The sequence below is a fragment of the Maniola hyperantus genome, chromosome 9 (assembly GCF_902806685.2).
Source record: "Maniola hyperantus chromosome 9, iAphHyp1.2, whole genome shotgun sequence".
Lineage (NCBI taxonomy): Eukaryota > Metazoa > Arthropoda > Insecta > Lepidoptera > Nymphalidae > Maniola > Maniola hyperantus.
In genome coordinates this window covers 5,029,468-5,046,988 of record NC_048544.1, presented here as the reverse complement: position 1 = coordinate 5,046,988, position 17,521 = coordinate 5,029,468, and the positions used below count along the sequence as shown (strand labels likewise).

Here is a 17,521-nt window from a genome sequence, read left to right as displayed (position 1 = left end):
TATAGTTCGCGATAGGTCGAGATGGCAATCGGGGTAAGAGGCGGGTGGACGCCCCGCACACCCGCACGCTACCAGCGCTCGCCCGCACCGAGTTAGCGCGGGGGCTGTGCGGGTTTGCGGGGCGTTTCCTTCCCGATTGCCATTTCGACCTGTATAGATAGAAAGATTTCTATTAGGTATACATTTATTAGCACTTATTGCTATCCACAAATACATAAATCTTTAAAACAAGACTGAATAGGCATCTTCTAGGTAAACGCGTCCCATCTTAGGCACATCATCACTTTCCATCAGGTGTGATTGTGGTATAATGAATAAAAATAAAAAGAATTGGGTGCTTGTAATATTTTTGTCTCTTTGAATAATTTTCTTTTAAATGACTTGGAAACCTTTTGATTTTCCGGGATAATAGAACCCTGTGTTCGTCTTCAGGATGTAAGTCTTTGTATGATGGGAAGTTAAAGATTTCAAATATTTGCCTCCATAATAATTTACCCTCAAGTAAAATTCTACACAAAAAATTCTACTGCTTTTTCACAACTGCATACTACTGCAAAGCCGACGACGACGTTTTAAATTAATCCCAGTAAAATATAAATTAACTAATAATATTGTACATATATTAAGTACTAGATGATGCCCGCGGCTTCGCCCACGTGGATTGAGGATCTTTTAAAATCCCGTGGGAACTCTATGATTTTTTGGGATAAAAATTATGTATGTAAAGCCTTTGTCCTTCCTTTCCCGGGACGAAAGCTATCCCTGTACCAAATTTCGTCAACATCGGTTATACGGATGGGCCGTGAAATGCAGCTAGCAGACACACAGCAGACAAACTTTCGCATTTATAATCATCATCATCATCATGATCAACCCATCGCCGACTGACTACAGAGCACGGGTCTCCTCTCAGAGTGAGAAGGGTTTTGGCCATAGTCTACCACGCTGGAAATGTGCGGATTGGTAGACTTCACACACCTTTGAGAACATTATGGAGAACTCTCAGGCATGCCGGTTTCATCACGATGTTTTCCTTCACCGTTAAAGTAAGTAATATTTAATTACTTAAAACTCACTCAACTCCAAAAAATTCAGAGGCGCGTGCCCGGGATCGAACCCCCGACCTCCGATTAGAAGGCGGACGTCCTAACCACTAGGCTGCTTATAATATTAGTATGGATTAATGTTACTTGATGTCTCTGGTAGAGTCAGTGCTGGTTATAAATAAACTTTCCTTGCTAGTCTGCGGCGATTGTGGTTTTCGTCCCGAACGTGTGGAGTAATTTCGACGCAATTTATTTTTAAAAGACGGCAAGCCGGTATAAAAAATTAAAGAGGCCAAAATATACTTGAAACCTTTATTAATAAACTAGATGATGCCCGTTCGATGATACTTCGTCTGCTGGATTTAGGTGTTTAAAAATCTCACGGGAACTTTTTGATTTTCCTGTTATAAAAAGTAGCCTATGTCACACTCTCTAAAATAAATTTTTGCCTAAATTCATACAAAACACCTTAATAGTTAAGGGACAAATTAATAAATCTTTTGCATTTACATATAATATATATAGTGCCTACTAATATAATAAACCTATACCTGATAGGTACTTTTCAACGCACGTAATAAGTGTAAAGAAAAACATTTTAGTATAGCGATTTCTCCCAAAAATTTCGATAAGCGCTCCTGGGTATAGAGGAGGAACTCGAAGTTATCGAATTTTGTTGTTTTTTTATTTCGTACCAGAACTTCTGTTTGTAAACTTTTGTTTACTCACCTACGCTAGAAACCTTAGGTAGGCTAAATACCTACACAATTTTGACAAAATGAACATCATTTATTGTGCTAATCCAACCTGCCACTTATTAAATCGGACAAAATATAAATTTTAAAGAATACTTGAAACAAAACAAACGCCAACGCCATATAACGAGCAAATTTTTCCAAGGAATATTATCGCAGTTTTTTCAGTCAAAAATGGAATAATTGTCGTAAGTATTTTCAAATAGTTATATTATCTCCACGAGATAGCGCAAACCACATTTTAATATCCGGCGAACGCGCGGCCGAGGCGCGCAGATTTATTTGCCCATTTCCGAACAAATAAGGATCAGCGCGCAGTTTCTTACATTAATTTAGTTCGTTCGCAGCTAATTTTGTAATAAACTAGCCACAGGTTTTCTTAAATAAATATTTGGCTTGAAATTTTCCTATGTAAGTAGGTTTGTTTACCCAAGTGTTCATTATTTCACACTTGATTTGATGAGCCACCAAGCTGTCGAGTAATTTATTATCGCTGATTGTGCTGATTCTTGTCAGCAAAATCAGAAGGTAAGCCTAATCCACACTAATATTAGGTAGGTATAAATGAAAGTGTGTAGGTCGGTCTGCCAGGTTTTCACGGCTCATCCGTTTAACCAATTTTGACGGGTAGGTACAGACTACAGAGATAACTTCCATCCCAGAGGCGGACAGTAGTATATTTTATCCCGGAAAATCAAAGAATCCCGACGGGGTTTTTAAAGGCCCATCCGGTTACCTGATTTTGACGACATCAAGTACAGAGGTAGCTTTACATCCCGGAGACGGACGTAGGCTACTTTGTTAGTTGTAAGTTGTGGACATCATCTAGTAACAACTAATCGTAAAATGTTCGGCCATAAGTGAAAAGATCAGAAAGCCCTAGTCCTTATACCTATCAGAAAAAAATGTATTAGAACTAAAATAAGTCCTAGTAGGTAAAGCATTATAGGTTCTTACCTCTAAAAATAACACCATAAATGTGATTCGATTTTTTGTGGCAGAAATGAAAATAAATAAATAAATTGTATAAAGAAATGAAAGTTATAAATTGAGACTGAAAGACCAAGCTCAGGGCGAGATCTATAGAGTGTACTCTGACTCTGCTTAGACATAGGACAGGGTAAAAATGAAACAGAGCTATATCTCTCACATAAATCTGTCTCGTTTTAACTCAATCTTAAGCCTGAGCAAAGTCAAAGTACGCTCTATAGATCTCAGCCTCATAGTGCTAGGGCTAAACTTATGACATTCGAACAGATCCTGTTTCATTCGATTTTCTCTATTCGCACTTCAGCTTCGCAGAAACATCTCAATAAGCGTTCTCGAGCGAACCCGATAATTAAACTAGTAATTAGTTGAGTCATGCCGCCGGAAGGTGGCACGATCGTGGCTTTCATTCAACTTTAATGTGATGGATAAAATGTATGTTTCCCACAGCCTCTTGATCTTAGGTATTACAGATAGAAACTACTTACCTAAGTTCGAGTTTGAAGTGTGAATCTTCATTATAATAAATCAGGGCATAAGTTACGACGTACAGATTTTTTGTTTGTTGGTTCCTTATTATTGATGCATGGAATCCATCAACTGACTCATGAAACCATTATACTATGTCTATTTTTATACTAAACACATTATACTAAATCTAACACCATACCAGACCATCAATAAGAGTAATTTATTACCTATTTTGAATAAATCATTTGACTTTGACTTTGACTTTGAATATGCTAAAGCGTATCGTGTTGTGCTGTGATGCGTCAGAAGCATATTGGTTTCATACATTTGGTGTGTTTAGAGAGAGACACGACACAAGGCATCACGACACGCCACTTCTTATATCTCTCTAAACTATGAAACCGATCTGCTTCTGCAACGTACGCGTTACGAGTTACGACACAACACGACACGCTAGTATATTTCCGGCTTGAAAAGTATTTACTCAGAAGGGGTATAGCTTACGAAGTATGTAACTAGTATTTAAATTGTGGTAGATATACTTAGTTACTGTATTGTTTTTTTTTTCGTAGGTAAAATACTTGTATGGTTGCTTCCTTCAGCTACTCGTTTAACCGGTTGCGAAAATCAAAGTTGGCAGTTGGTCCTTATAAAAACTTGTAGCAAGTCAAATGGGTTTAGAATAATAAGTAGACTAGAAAGCAGGCTAACGAACGGAGACTGTCGACCTATTGTTTCTTTGCGCTATCGTATCAGAGCGCTAAATCTCTGGTAGAGCGAGTGACGACGCCAAATCTACTCGTAGAAATTTAGATTCATTGTTAAACACCTGGATCACAGTTTAAAATATTACATACCTTTATCTGAAAGCGAGGTGAATAATTAAACTGGTAATTAGTTGACTCATGGAACCGGAAGGCGCCGCAAACGTCGCTTTCATTCCGCACCAGTACAACGGATAAAATATTTACATACTTGCTATGTATCGAATTGGCAAAGGAAATAAAATGTTGATAGGTAAATTACTTGGAAGTAAATTTTTATATACTTACATATGTAGTCGTTATTATCTACTTCGTCCAAATGCTAACAGGATCACCTTGAGAGCTTCTGCTAACTTTAACAAGTCACAACTTCGTTATGGTATCAACGTTATTTCATTTGAGCGCGGTTTAGCGCCAGGAGTTATCAAGGTTATCCTATTACATGGAATTTGGATAGGCTCAAGATGGTAGTTGGAAGTGGGCGGGTGAAGAGGTACCTACTTCGCAGAGACGTTTCCTTAAATGCCTTATGGCCAGTAGTAGACGATTTATTTACTTTGCTAAGCTAGTTGGACGTTATTTTCGTGATGAAAATACTGGCAGCTTGAAAATGCTTTTCATGTTGATTGTTTTAGAGGTGAAAAAAAGAGAAAGACAGGTATTCCAAAAAATTAAATACGCCATAAGTTTGTAAGTTTATTTATTTAACAAACACTTAATAAATAAAATAACTTGGTGGTTGCTTCTCGAAGTCCAGTGCCCGATAGAGCATACGCAATGATAAATAGAGGCGAAAGAAGCTATGACATTTAGGGAATAGAGGGTACTTACCCTCTGGTTGCGTCTCGAAGTCTATGTCAACACCACCGCCGCCGGCTAGAGCATATCAATATTTTCAATACATTTTCATATTTGTAGACTTGCTTGTAGAGGGGATCATATGGTGTGCAGTTTTACTTTAAAAAGTATTTCTTAATACAGTTCATGCAATTCACGAAGGCTACTGAACTTTTCTTGTGGTAACGTCGTTTACTTGGTAATTGCGTAGGTGTGCGTGCATGTCAGACCAATCAGTCGCGCCTTACGTATACCGATACGACTTAACACAAGCATGAGTCAGTGGTCTTCGTGAAATGCAAGGAATATACCTATGTAAAAGTATTATGTAGAATTTTATTTGTTTTTCAAAAGATAAAGTTTAATGACGTCTGCATACCGAGCGCCAGGTATTGTATCAAGTCCCGACTGACGTAACTAATTACGAGTCAATTAATTAACCCGCTCGCTTGGGAGCGGGAGTTGTAATCGAGTTCTTTATTGAGATACAGCAGTAGATATATACTCGTACCTGCCTACTAGTGATGTGTTTTTTCAAGCTATTCTCATTTTGTAATCCCGGTTTCATTACTGAAGTGAGTGATACTGCAATGAGTTTCCAATTATAAACAAACTAGTTGATATCCACGACTTCGTCCGGTTGGATATAGGTTTTTAAAAATCCCGTGGGAACTTTTTAATTTGCCGGAATAAAAATAGCCTAAGTAGGTATGTCATTCTCCATATCTTGCAAAAATCACGTCGATCCGTTGCTCCGTGCAGTTTTATTGAAGGATAAACCGACAAACAAACACACTTTCGCATTCATAATATGGAAAGTGACTAGCTTTTGCCCCCGACTTTGTCCGCATGGCATAATAAAATATATTTTATAGCTTATAGAAATCGGGGTGTAGCGATCTATCAGTACAAAAGCTATCAGGATCTGATCATTAGTTCCGGAAATTACCTTCTACATCTAAAGTTACAAACTTTACCTCTTTCTAATATTAGTATAGTGTAATGAAAAGCTTCCATAAATTTCATTTAAAATAAAATATTAGTACAGAACCAATCTCTGCATTAACACCTTTAGGTTAATAAGGATTGGTCCTAAACCTAAACTATTTTCATTCTGAGAGGAGACCCTGTTCTGGTAGTGGACCACGCAATGGGTTGATGATGATGACGATGATGATTTGATTAACAGGACTTGTTGCCACACAATAATCGCAAAATCACAACCCTTGTACTGGAAAAAATACACAGTCTTATTGAGAGAGAGTTATTATAGGTAAGTTCATCCGGTCGATAAAAGCAGATCGCAATGCAATAATAAGAAAGAATTTTGGGAAAATTCACCATCGGTAGTTATGGGAAAAACAAAACCCCAAACGGAGGACTTGGCATTGTAGATTTCGGGAAAACAGCCATTGTCTTTATTGTCTTCTTCAGAGACATGAAAGAAATGTGTGTCGTGTGTGAGGTGGGTGGGCGTTAGGTATGTGTGGCCTTGTTATCCTCACAGACAGATCACTCTTCCGGCTATCGGGTTTGTAGTTTGTACGTGGGTTCGGTAACGTGAAACAAACGCGAAAATATGACGCGTTCACCTCTTACGGGCATAAAAAAATATAGCTGTTAATAACGATCGCCATAAAAGTTTATTTGCGAACATTGTAGAGACGGTACTTTATCAGGCAAAATAAAATTACAACTACAATTTTGTACAGTTTAATATGCTGGATAAACAAAAATGGTTCGATGTAAAATAATTTTGCGGCGCCCAAAATCCTTTGCGTCCGTCGGTTAACCCGCCATCTTGTGCCATCTGTCACACGAGAATGCCATCTTGTGACGTCAGCTGCGCGGGAGAGTCTTTTATTTTTAATTTAAATATAGAATCTTCCAGCCAGGACTTCCGCTGGATTGTGATTATGTGAAAGGAGTTTTTATGTGTCTTTGATCGATTTATTTGTTTTTTGATAGTTGTGGGAACGTATTTCATTAATCAATTATTGTATGACGTTAATTTTTTTGGATTATAAATGAGAAAGGAACCTAGTATTAAAAGTCTGGTTGGTCTGGTAATATATTTCTTTTTGAAAAGATTTTCCCAGAACTAGACAGGACCGTGATTCCTAATTAAATTAAATACAAAATGAAACAAGAGAAAAAGAGGTTTTACACCGTTTGGAGAGTCTTACTTAATTAACATCCGTCCAGCATCTCTTGGATTTATACTAAGTTAACGTTACCTGGAATATCCAGGTTACTTAGTTTATTTGTTAGAGCCGTTCCGAATTTTCTCAAATCTGTAAATCTTTTATTTAGGATATTTCTCTCTGTTTCTAGACGTAGAGATTCTACCTACTGGAAGTAGAAATTCAATGGCGATGATATGTAGTAGCTAGTAGTGTTAATGTAAATAGTATAATAATTAACATTGCGATAATAATAATAATAAAAAAAAAAATCATTTATTTCCACCAAATACAATTCATATTTTTGTTAGTATTGAATAATCCAATTCTTATTTCAGTTTTTATTATAACTACCTACCCGTTTTTACCCCAAAATTGTGATTATTTGTTTGTTTGTCTTTCTATCACGCCCTAACGGAGCAACGGATCAAGTGATTTGTTGCATGGAGAGTGTGCCATAGGCTTCTTTTATCCTGGGAAATAAAACAGTTTCCATGGGATTTTAAAACCCTGAGTCCACGTGGACGAAGTCGCGGGCATTATCTTGTAATAGGTATATTTTGCGATTCCAACGCTTCTTACAATTTGATGCAGTGAATTTCCACACATTATCCCGTGTCAGTAACCTTTGAGTCACTGTTCTCTATAAGCTATTCGATATTGTACATCGCTCCCGAAATATTTTACCCCATTACATCCAGATGAAATTACATTCAAAATGGCGGACACTTGTAGGCACTACAGAGTACAGATAATTATTAATCCGTCGATATGAATCATCATCACTGGATTTTGTGAAGCGAATTAATTTGAGATGCCTTCCTACCCAATTTTTTACAAAACAAACGCTTGTATATAGGTATAAATATCAATTTTTTTTCACTCTTCTCATCTATCTGTAATTAGTCCTTGCACTATAAATAAATTTAGGGTTCTTGTAAAAGTTAAGGCTTTGCTCATCCACATGTCCTGGTATACTTTCAAACTTAAGTGAAGGGGTAAGTATTATTGTTATTAGTTGAAGCAAGGAACGTGCTTTCACTGGCATTAAAAAGCTGAACAGCCAAGCTGATAAAACGACGAGCACAATGTAGACTGCAGACTGAAGGCAAAAAGCAATGCTGCCTCAGTCCGTTCCAGTCGCACGGGTTCGTGAAGCAATACCTAGCTGAGAGGCAGCCTATCATCTAGGCCTTAGAATCTCTCTTTCTTTTCAGTCGGTCCCTCATGGCCATAACTGAGAATCGTGATGCTCCATGGCCAGTCACGTGGTTGGTGTAAAATTCCTCCATCGGGTCTTGTTTTTAACATAATGTACAGAATCGTAAAAGTTAGACGCACGGGTCTCCCAAGAATAACGGTAATCTCAGGATGTCCGTTTTCTTTCTTTGCATCTCCACTTCTATGCTGCTTAATTTGTCATCTTGAATAAGGCCTTGGGAGTTCTAGGTCCCGATGGAGGGATAATAGTATATGTATGCTTAGATGAGGATTTAGTGCTTCTAGTGCTCCAGTGTTAATTCCTTGTGGTGTCACCTGGTGATGGCAAGGCCGGTAGCACATTTCAAACCACCATTTTTGGAGTGGTGGCGCTGGATGTTAAGTTCCCTAAGGGTATTGGTTGGTAATTAATTTCCATTTCTCTCATTAAGGTCTCATTTCTCAAACGTATAAAACTGCTATCGTCAGGGAAAACGTAATATTCCTTGATTATTATAGGCAATCATGAATATTTTATGAAGTCTGTAAACTCGGAATTACAAATAAAAGTTATTCGATTCCGCTCAGGGCAATTGGGCGAGTTAAATAAACTGGAGCGGTCTTATAAATAAAATATTGCCCAATCATTTTAGCATGAATTCAGGCCTAAATTTCGAATTTTATGTACATAATTGAATATTCAACTTTAGTATAATAAAAACATATTTGTAAGACTTTGTGGGCGGAGTACATGGCCTAGTATCACCGATAAGAAATCCCAAGGTGCTGCGATAATGACTTCAGTAAGTGCTGGTAGTCCCCAAAATAGGTGAATAGACGCTACTAAGGGAGCTGAGTTGCGGGGATTCGCTGGATACAACACAAAATACCGTGAAGTGTGGATTGTGAATCACTCTTCTAAATACGTACCTATGTATTTCTGTGATTCGATTGCGGTAGAATTACAGCTACATTGTCACGATCGCAATCACTTCTGATTGGTTGATGTACTGTTGCAACAATAATACCATAAATTCAGCTAATCACAACGATTGTAATACTGATTGATGCAGTTTTCCCGCAATCGAGCTGCTGTGCCGTGCAGGTACATCTATCGGTTGAGACGACAAAGAATATGAGTATAACATAATGTATACTTGAACATTGATCATCATTTGTTCTGCTTCCATCATCCTCTCGCCCATTTAATCTAGCGATTATTTGGTATTGGGCGATTTTATTAGCGCTGTCATTTTAATGGGATTGGTTGACTTTATGGTTGGAATGGTTTTATGAAAGATTTCAATCTATCAAGTGAAAGATGTGGCCGAAATTTTACGGGTTTTGATCGACTGCAAACCGTTCAATATAAAGTGAACGGTCTTTACGAATACACTTAATTCCCTGAGTCCTCAATCCCTCACAGATAATGAAGCAAATAGCAATGGTTCTAAAATAATTGATTTACTTACTAAAGTAGCAATTGAGAGTTTGTTCGTTGTAAGATCTTTAACTTTAATTAAGTTTGAAGAGATCTCATTACAGCTAAACCCTTCGTGAGAATTAATAAAAGTGAAACGAGATCTAAAGATCAATTTCGGAATTTATTCACAACGCGAACGGTGTGGATTTCTCCGTATTCGTTGCTTACGGGTGACTCAGCAATAGTGCTTGTCTTGAATGTCTCGCTTTTAAAAGCTTAAAGTCTCTTCAAGCTACGATAAGATTTGAGTAAACAAAACTCATTGGAGATGGCATTATTTTGTACGTCAAACCTGTGCTGTGGAGCCCCAGCGTTGAAAATGGTCCGTTGAGGTGCCGCTAATTTTTTATACTTGTCATTTTAGTTAGCTCTACTACTAAGGTGCCCTGAGAATAACTTTTCTAAATCTACCCAGATTATATGAATCAAACACGACTATGCCAGTCTACCCTCACTTAGAACCTCTGCGAATTTTTTTAAGAAGCTCAATGCTTAGGAATTTGCTGATTCACCCCTTGAATAAACCCATATTGAAATCTAGTGCGAACTGCGAACACCGCCGCCGAAGGGAGCTGGTTCCACAGTTTACATGAATGATATGGCAGAACAGTACTGGGGTTCCACAATTTACATGATAGGAAAAAGATATGGCACAACAGTTCTGGTGACTCTATACCCACCGCGTCCGGTTTAAATTATATAATTGCTAATAGTTATTGCTTCATACCTAACATATTATGATTCACGCAGATATGCAAAATAAAAAACTTTTTGCACGAAGGCCGCGTCATTCTGCGAACCCGCGCCATATTGCCAACCATTGCCAACCGTTAGCGGTTAAAGACCTCGGTAACTGCAGTTATCAGCGCTTTACTGCCATTGTAATACATATCTTTTTCATTTGCATTTTGTACTATAGTACGCGACAGGTCGAGATGCCCATCGGGGAGGGAACGCCCCGCACACCTGCACAGCCTCCGCGCTAACCCGGTGCGGGCGAGCGCGGGTGACGTGTGGGTGTGCGGGGCGTACCCTTGCCTCATACCCCGATTGTCATCCCAACCTGTCGCGGACCATACTTTATTGCGAATATAGATTAGCTGTTTTTGTCACCTATTGTTTTGTGAATAAGGTTGTGCCAATAATTTTGAAATTATAAATTTACTAGATGATGCCCGCGACTTCGTCCGCTTGGATATTTAGGGTTTTTAAAAATCCTGTGGGATGTTTTTGATTTTCCGGAATCCATCCCCGCATGCAAATTTCTTTATACTCGGGATGTTATTAGTGTATCGAATATTAATTATAATATTTTTTTGCAGGTAACCAGCCTTCAAAGATCTGCATCTCTTGCAATTAGATGTAAGTTAAAGATGCTGAAACAGATTTTCTTACGGATATTGATTATTTATATTAAATATACTTATTATTAATTTAATTCTTATTTTAGTTACATTAATAAAAACTTATTGTTCTAGCGATAATATATTATGATAGTTAGCGCTATTAATTATTAATGCTAATAATTATAATAAAATTATAACGTATGTAGAATATGTACAATAAATACTAATCTGAAACTTAATGCATTAGATCCCATAAATCATAACTTTGTATCATTAATAACTACCTATCTGAATCTGCAGTTTGATAGTTTTGGATAATGACTCTCTCTGGCGCTATTAAATTAGTTACGAGAGGGAATTAATAGCGCCTCTGAGTTTATTTTTTTGCTCAACTCAAAAAGTAACAAATCACTTCAGTAACCCCCCCAAAACAACAACAGGTACATCTGTTCTGTGTGTGCCGCTAAAAGTAATATTATGATCTTGATCATCAGAGATTTCTGAAATTATGTGCACAGGGCGAAAAACCCGACTTGACAATTTGCAATTTGCTTCGAGCCTACTGGCCAATTAAGCAGTAAGTGACACATGAATTTCTGCATCCCAAACATGGACGTGTAACGTAAATAAATGAATTTTGAATAGGTACAGGGCTCACTTTTGAGAGGCAAATTAGAAAATTAAAAATTTACAATTTAGAAAAAGCTCTATTATCAAAATATGAAATATGTTTGTGTTATAATTTTAAAATAAATTTATTTTCAAAAAATATAGCAAATAGATGTTAGTTATACATTACAGAAAATCCTACAAGTCTATGGTCTTAAAATAATATGGTAAAACATGATATACTTTTACTTACATATTATATTCATCGCACAGAACCCTCTCTCTCAACTCACACTTGCCCGGTTTTTTAATATTACAGCTATAACAATTTAAAGTATCTATCAACGTAACCAATTAAAGCAACCTATCAGCAACTCGGCCTTCGTTTACTTTTGTTTTCTGCCCCGCTCTGATGAATTCGGGCTAATCTTGTGGCGATCACGAAAACAATTACACAACCATAAATTACGTGTTAATAAATAATTTGGTGTTTGGAAAAGGGTGAGCTGTCAGCAACTGATGGCATTATTTTAATCTCACAGAGAGAATAATAATAATAATAATAAATCTTTATTTTCAGATATAAATCAATTTTTTTTTTTTAGAGGAAGCTTAGGTTTTTATATAATAATATGAAAATCCTAAGCTTCCTTTATCTTTATCAGGTATTCTTGCATCATCATCATTATCAGACTCCACAGCTGGGCATGAGTCTCCTGTAGGGACTTCCACACGCCACGGTTTTGCACCTGAATCCAGCGGCTCCCTGCGACTCATTTGATGTCGTTGTCCACCTAGTGGGGATCTTTCAACGCTGTGCTTTCAGATGGGAAGTCGCCATTCTAGATTCTAGCACTTTGGAACCCCAATGTCTATCGGTTTTTCGAACTAGCCCTGCCCATTGCCACTTCAGCTTCGCAACCCGTTAAGCTAAGTCGGTTCCTCTGGTTTCCTACGGATCTCCTCATTTCTGATTTCTGATTCTTGTATAACGAAGAATTATTCTTTTTCTCTTGGCCCTCCAGTATTGGAGATTGATCGTCATCGCGTCATATACTGTCCTGTCTTTCGCCAAACGGAAAACTTGAGCTGCGTTAGCTATCTTTCACCATCTCCCAGATGACTCACATCGACTAGTCTTTCAGAAATTAAATTAAGTGAGTACTAATAAATACAAAAGTCAAAACAGTTTTATTATTTTTATTAGTAGGACAGACATAGGCTTTCTCTACATTTTTTTCCGTATTGTCGAATGAGTCGTGACAAATATCGTTCTTATATTTTTTCAGTTGTCATAAAGATTATCAAATCATAACATCCATTAGAGAGAGGTAATCTCGAGTCACGATTTAGAAAGCTATGTGGTTAACCATCAAAGAGCTGAGCAATTGATGGCTTTTGATGATTCAGCCAAGCGCGCAGACGGAAATTTGGAAAATACCAGACAATCGCGTGCTTGTCAAAGAATACAATTCTGTTCTATAGATTCGAGCTTCGAATATGGCGACTAAAAATGTAGAATCTAACACAACAATGAAAAGGGTTTAGGTACTCAAGGTTCTAAATATTCTGAAAGACTTCTGAATCAAAGGAGACGTAAAATAGCTACCGTTGAGAAGAGATAAATAATAATAGGTACAGAAACGCTTAACATTGTAATATCGTTGGTTGATTTACGTTTGGGAAAACACAAATGATAACTTTGAAATAGTTTAAGAAAACAAACTGTTGTAATAGAATCGCCCTTGTGGTAACCCAAGAAATTAATATTATGCCGATTCGCTAGTTCAATCATTGATCGGCGTTTGAGAAACTCGGGGTCTCAGAGACAAAAATATATTCGAGGCTTTGAGTGCCGATGTCTGGATCTAAGTAAATCGCAAAAGGTCGAAAAGAATCCCGAAAGTTCGCGGAAAAGGTTTTCTTAGAAAGCTTTCAGAATCTAGCCCCTAGCATAAGCTTCATTGACATAGTTGCATAGTTTTCTATTACTCCCTGTTTCTGCTACTTATGAGTGGATTATCCACTCCTGTATCTTCGAAATCTGGATAGTAATATGGTGTTCCTAGTTATAATAAACTTTCGGATATTGTACCATTTGAACTCCCATTTTCATTTGGTTAAAAGAAGCGTATAACAATGTGTTATTTCTGCTCACGCGGCGTGAAACTCAAATTGTAAAAGGTTTGAACTGGGTCACGTTACATCACATGGCTTTAGTGTTTTAGTGGTTTTATTACTTTAACTGACAGCAAAACAATGAGCTACCTTCTCACTGACAAGCTGACATGGATTCTAACCATATTTTAATGAGGCAGATGGAAATTTTTGGGTTTTTGCTGTATGATCAGAGACTGTTTTTTTTATTCATTACAGGTAAACGCTTGACCACAATCACACCTGATCGAAAGTTGATGCGGCCTAAGATAGGACGCGTTACCTAGAAGATTCGTATTCACTCTTGTTTTAAAGATACCCGGGTTGTAATTGGTAGGAAACACATATCGTGGAAGAGTATTCCAAACCTTAGCCATGCGTATGAGGAATGATGACGCAAAACGTTCGTGCGTGTATATGGGATGTCGACAACATAAGGATGGAAACTCACCCTACGTCTTGCTTGTTACTTACACAGCAGATCATTGTGCTACTAGCTTTCACCCGTAACTTTGTTCATGTGATTTTATTTACAGCCTACAGCATTCGGAGTTAATGTAGCTATCTATCAGTGAGAACTTTTTCAGAATCGATTCAGTCCCATGACAGGCAATTAATGTTACGTTACGATTAATGTAATGTTATTTGTTATAAAATTTGATTGTCGTTAATGAGTCAAGCCCCGGGTATCTGAAGTCAGGATTTGTTAACTTTGCATCAAAATTTTAACTTTACTTTTAATCATGGAGGTGTAAATAGTGACTTGTGAAACCATTTTATTGGTGGAATTTTTTTAACCATAACCGTAACGTAACTTTACCCGCCTGTCATATACAACTGTACCTAAATAAAACAAAAGAAGTAGAAGAACATAAAAAAGTTGGCCAATGTCGCTAAAAAGCCTTAAAATGTGCGCAACCTCACGTATCTCATTTCGCGTCAAGGAAACCTGAGCAGTAAACAATAATGTTTTATTTTGTATCAACGAAAATCAAGGCTGACTGAAACCATACTAATGTTATAAATGCAAAAGTATGTATGTATGTCTATTACCTTAACCACTGAAATGAACTTGACGGACACAACTTGCATTCTGAGGACGGTCATAGGATACTTTTATCCAAGATGCAACCGAGTCGAAATATCAGCAGTTAAAAATCGCCTAATTAATCGTGGTATGTGCCCGTTTTATATAAGTCCCGCAAAGTGCCAACGCGCGGCCGCCATTTTAGTGACGTCAGCACGAGACTGAAGTTTCGAGCTGATGGTATATTTTTACTTAAATATACGTCAAAGGACGTCAAAGTGGCGTCATTTTGATTTTAATGAGACATGGTTTCAGCGCAAAAGCAATTTGCGGGACTTATACAATACAATATTTATCCAAGAAGTTTCTACGGGATTTTTAAAAACCTAAAACACGCAATGGTTATCAACTAGTACATCATACATTCATCGAGTTAATACTTTTTTGGCAAAGCTACTTAAATAGGCAGTCCCTAAAAAAAGGCCTAATTAGACGGAGTAAAGTTAGTCAATTTTGCTTAAAAAACCTTGAAAAAAGAAACGTTCGCCACCTCACGTATCTCATTCCAAAAGTTGGTCTAAGTAATTAATTTAAATTCTAACGTCTTATTTAATACTCCTCTAAAATCAAGAAGATCTAGATCTAATTATATGAAATAGAATCTAGATTGTATGAATTGGAATGTACCATGTTACCTACTTTACCACTTTTCAATGTTTAGGGTTCCCTCAAAGAAAAAAGGAACCCTTATAGGATCACTTTGTTGTCTGTCTGTCGTGACTGTCAAGAAAACTTATAGGGTTACTTCCCGTTGACCTAGAATCATGAAATTTGGCAGGTAGGTAGGTCTTATGGCACAAGTAAAGGAAAAATTCGAAAAACTGTAAATTTGCATCACAGAAAAAATGGTTCACGAAAAATTCACATAAAGATGGCGCTGTCCATTGCTTGATTTACTAACTTTATGTAGACCTTGCAATGCTCTACATAAAATGAGTGTTAGGTATATCTTGTACGATGCGATGGTACGGAAACCATCGTGTGTGAGCCAGACTCGCACTTGACCGGTTTTATTTTTTCTTTATCCTAACTTTGTGCTCCACTGAATTCTTTTATTAATTAAGTAGCATATCTGACATGTGGTAGTAAGGCATCGTAGCTTTTCATTGCAAGGGCTAAATTTCCAACCAATCAAATTAATCGAACATGTTTTTAAGCGAGTCAACAGCCTTAATTAGACGGCTAAAAGTTAGCCAATTTCGCAAAAAAAGCCTTGAAATGTCCACCACCTCACGTTACACGTACCTCATTCCAAAAGTCGGCCCCAGTAATTAATTTCAATTCTAACTTCTATTCACGTCTCTTGCAGTAGACCACGAGGTCGACGAACTAAGAACGTTCTCATTGTAGACTGTAGTACAACCGGTTGCCTTAGCTCGGGAGGCGGTTGGGAGATTTGCTTTGTTATTTTTTTTAGTTTGTGAAGTCTTATTTATAGAATTGTCAGTTACGATTCCGTGAAAACGTTTTTAAACCTTTTCTTAGACGCTTGAGATGTTTTTATTCAATTGAGCAATCAACTCCTATACTCTACCTACCTAGTAGGTACACCTATACCATAGTAATCCTATAGATATAGTTTTATTGAGTACCTGACCTATAGTGATCAAGCCTCATTAGCTCAACGGGTAAGGAGCGGACTGAATTAAAATAAAGGTCGGCGGTTCAAACCCCCACCCTTTGCACTTTTGTCGTTCCCACTCCTAGCACAAGCTTTTCGTTTGTTGGAGGGGAAAGGGAATGTCATAATATTAACATGGCTAATATTCTTCAAAAATAAAAGTTTGATTCTGTTTTTTACCCCACTTTTAGGTGCCAAATAGGACATCTGTTTGGAGGCCGCCATTTTTTTTCGAGATGTGTAGTAAGAGATAGTTTCATAGATTCTTTCCTCGTCTTTACCACATGACAGCTGTTCAGAATTGCGTCTCCTTTCAAAAATGGAATCTCGCGCGCATCTAATTTTAATGCAACCGCGCGTGAAGGTTACACGCATATTATTTTATGTTTCAGTTGATATAACAGAAACTGGTGTACATGCATAGAAAAAAACGCACTGGATTGAGAATCTCCCTTTTTGGAAGTCGGTTAAAAAGAGGATTTTACCTTACTCTTTTTCTATTATGTACATTTATAACTTTCGACTGCTTCGATGCATTTCTATGAATCCCATATCAGCTTATAAATGCAAGTAGAACTGACCATCCATTAAAGTTTGGTAGCATTTCAAATGCTGGACAGCATGCTAAGCAGCTAGCGTATTTAATATTGCAGCAGCACAACTTCAGAACTATATTATGATTGTTTGGTTAACTGAGTTATGCGGTCGATTCCTAGTAGACTTATACCTACCGTCCTCCTTTCACCGACAAGGGCTATCAGATTGCGATCTGTTGGGTCCTCGTTACCTTCAGCGTTGTTTTTGACGTCACTCATTTTAGCTTTTTCAGGAGGTTTTCGAGCTGTTATACTTTTGTCTTTGTTTTAATTAAAATAAATAGTAGAGACAACATCAAAAGGCTTTTGGTTAACTGAGTTATGCGGTCGATTCCTAGACTATACCGTCCTCCTTTCACCAACAAGGGCTATCAGTTTG

At 37.4% G+C, this 17,521-nt stretch overlaps 2 protein-coding genes across 11 annotated transcripts in view; one reads left to right on the top strand and one right to left on the bottom strand.

The window, feature by feature from the left end:
- Positions 1-17,521, bottom strand: part of LOC117984903 (zinc finger protein OZF-like) — a 228,809-nt gene that overhangs the window by 49,192 nt on the left and 162,096 nt on the right. The gene's annotated exons all lie outside the window — the stretch shown is intronic.
- Fas3 (fasciclin 3) overlaps positions 1-17,521 on the top strand; it is a 186,630-nt gene that overhangs the window by 15,002 nt on the left and 154,107 nt on the right. Inside the window, exon 2 of one of the 10 annotated variants that reach the window (XM_069500714.1) lies at positions 11,049-11,088. The exons of the other annotated variants lie outside the window; for them this stretch is intronic. The gene's annotated coding sequence lies outside the window, so the exon portion shown is untranslated. The remainder of the gene's footprint in view (positions 1-11,048; positions 11,089-17,521) is intronic. 10 annotated transcript variants of the gene reach the window in all.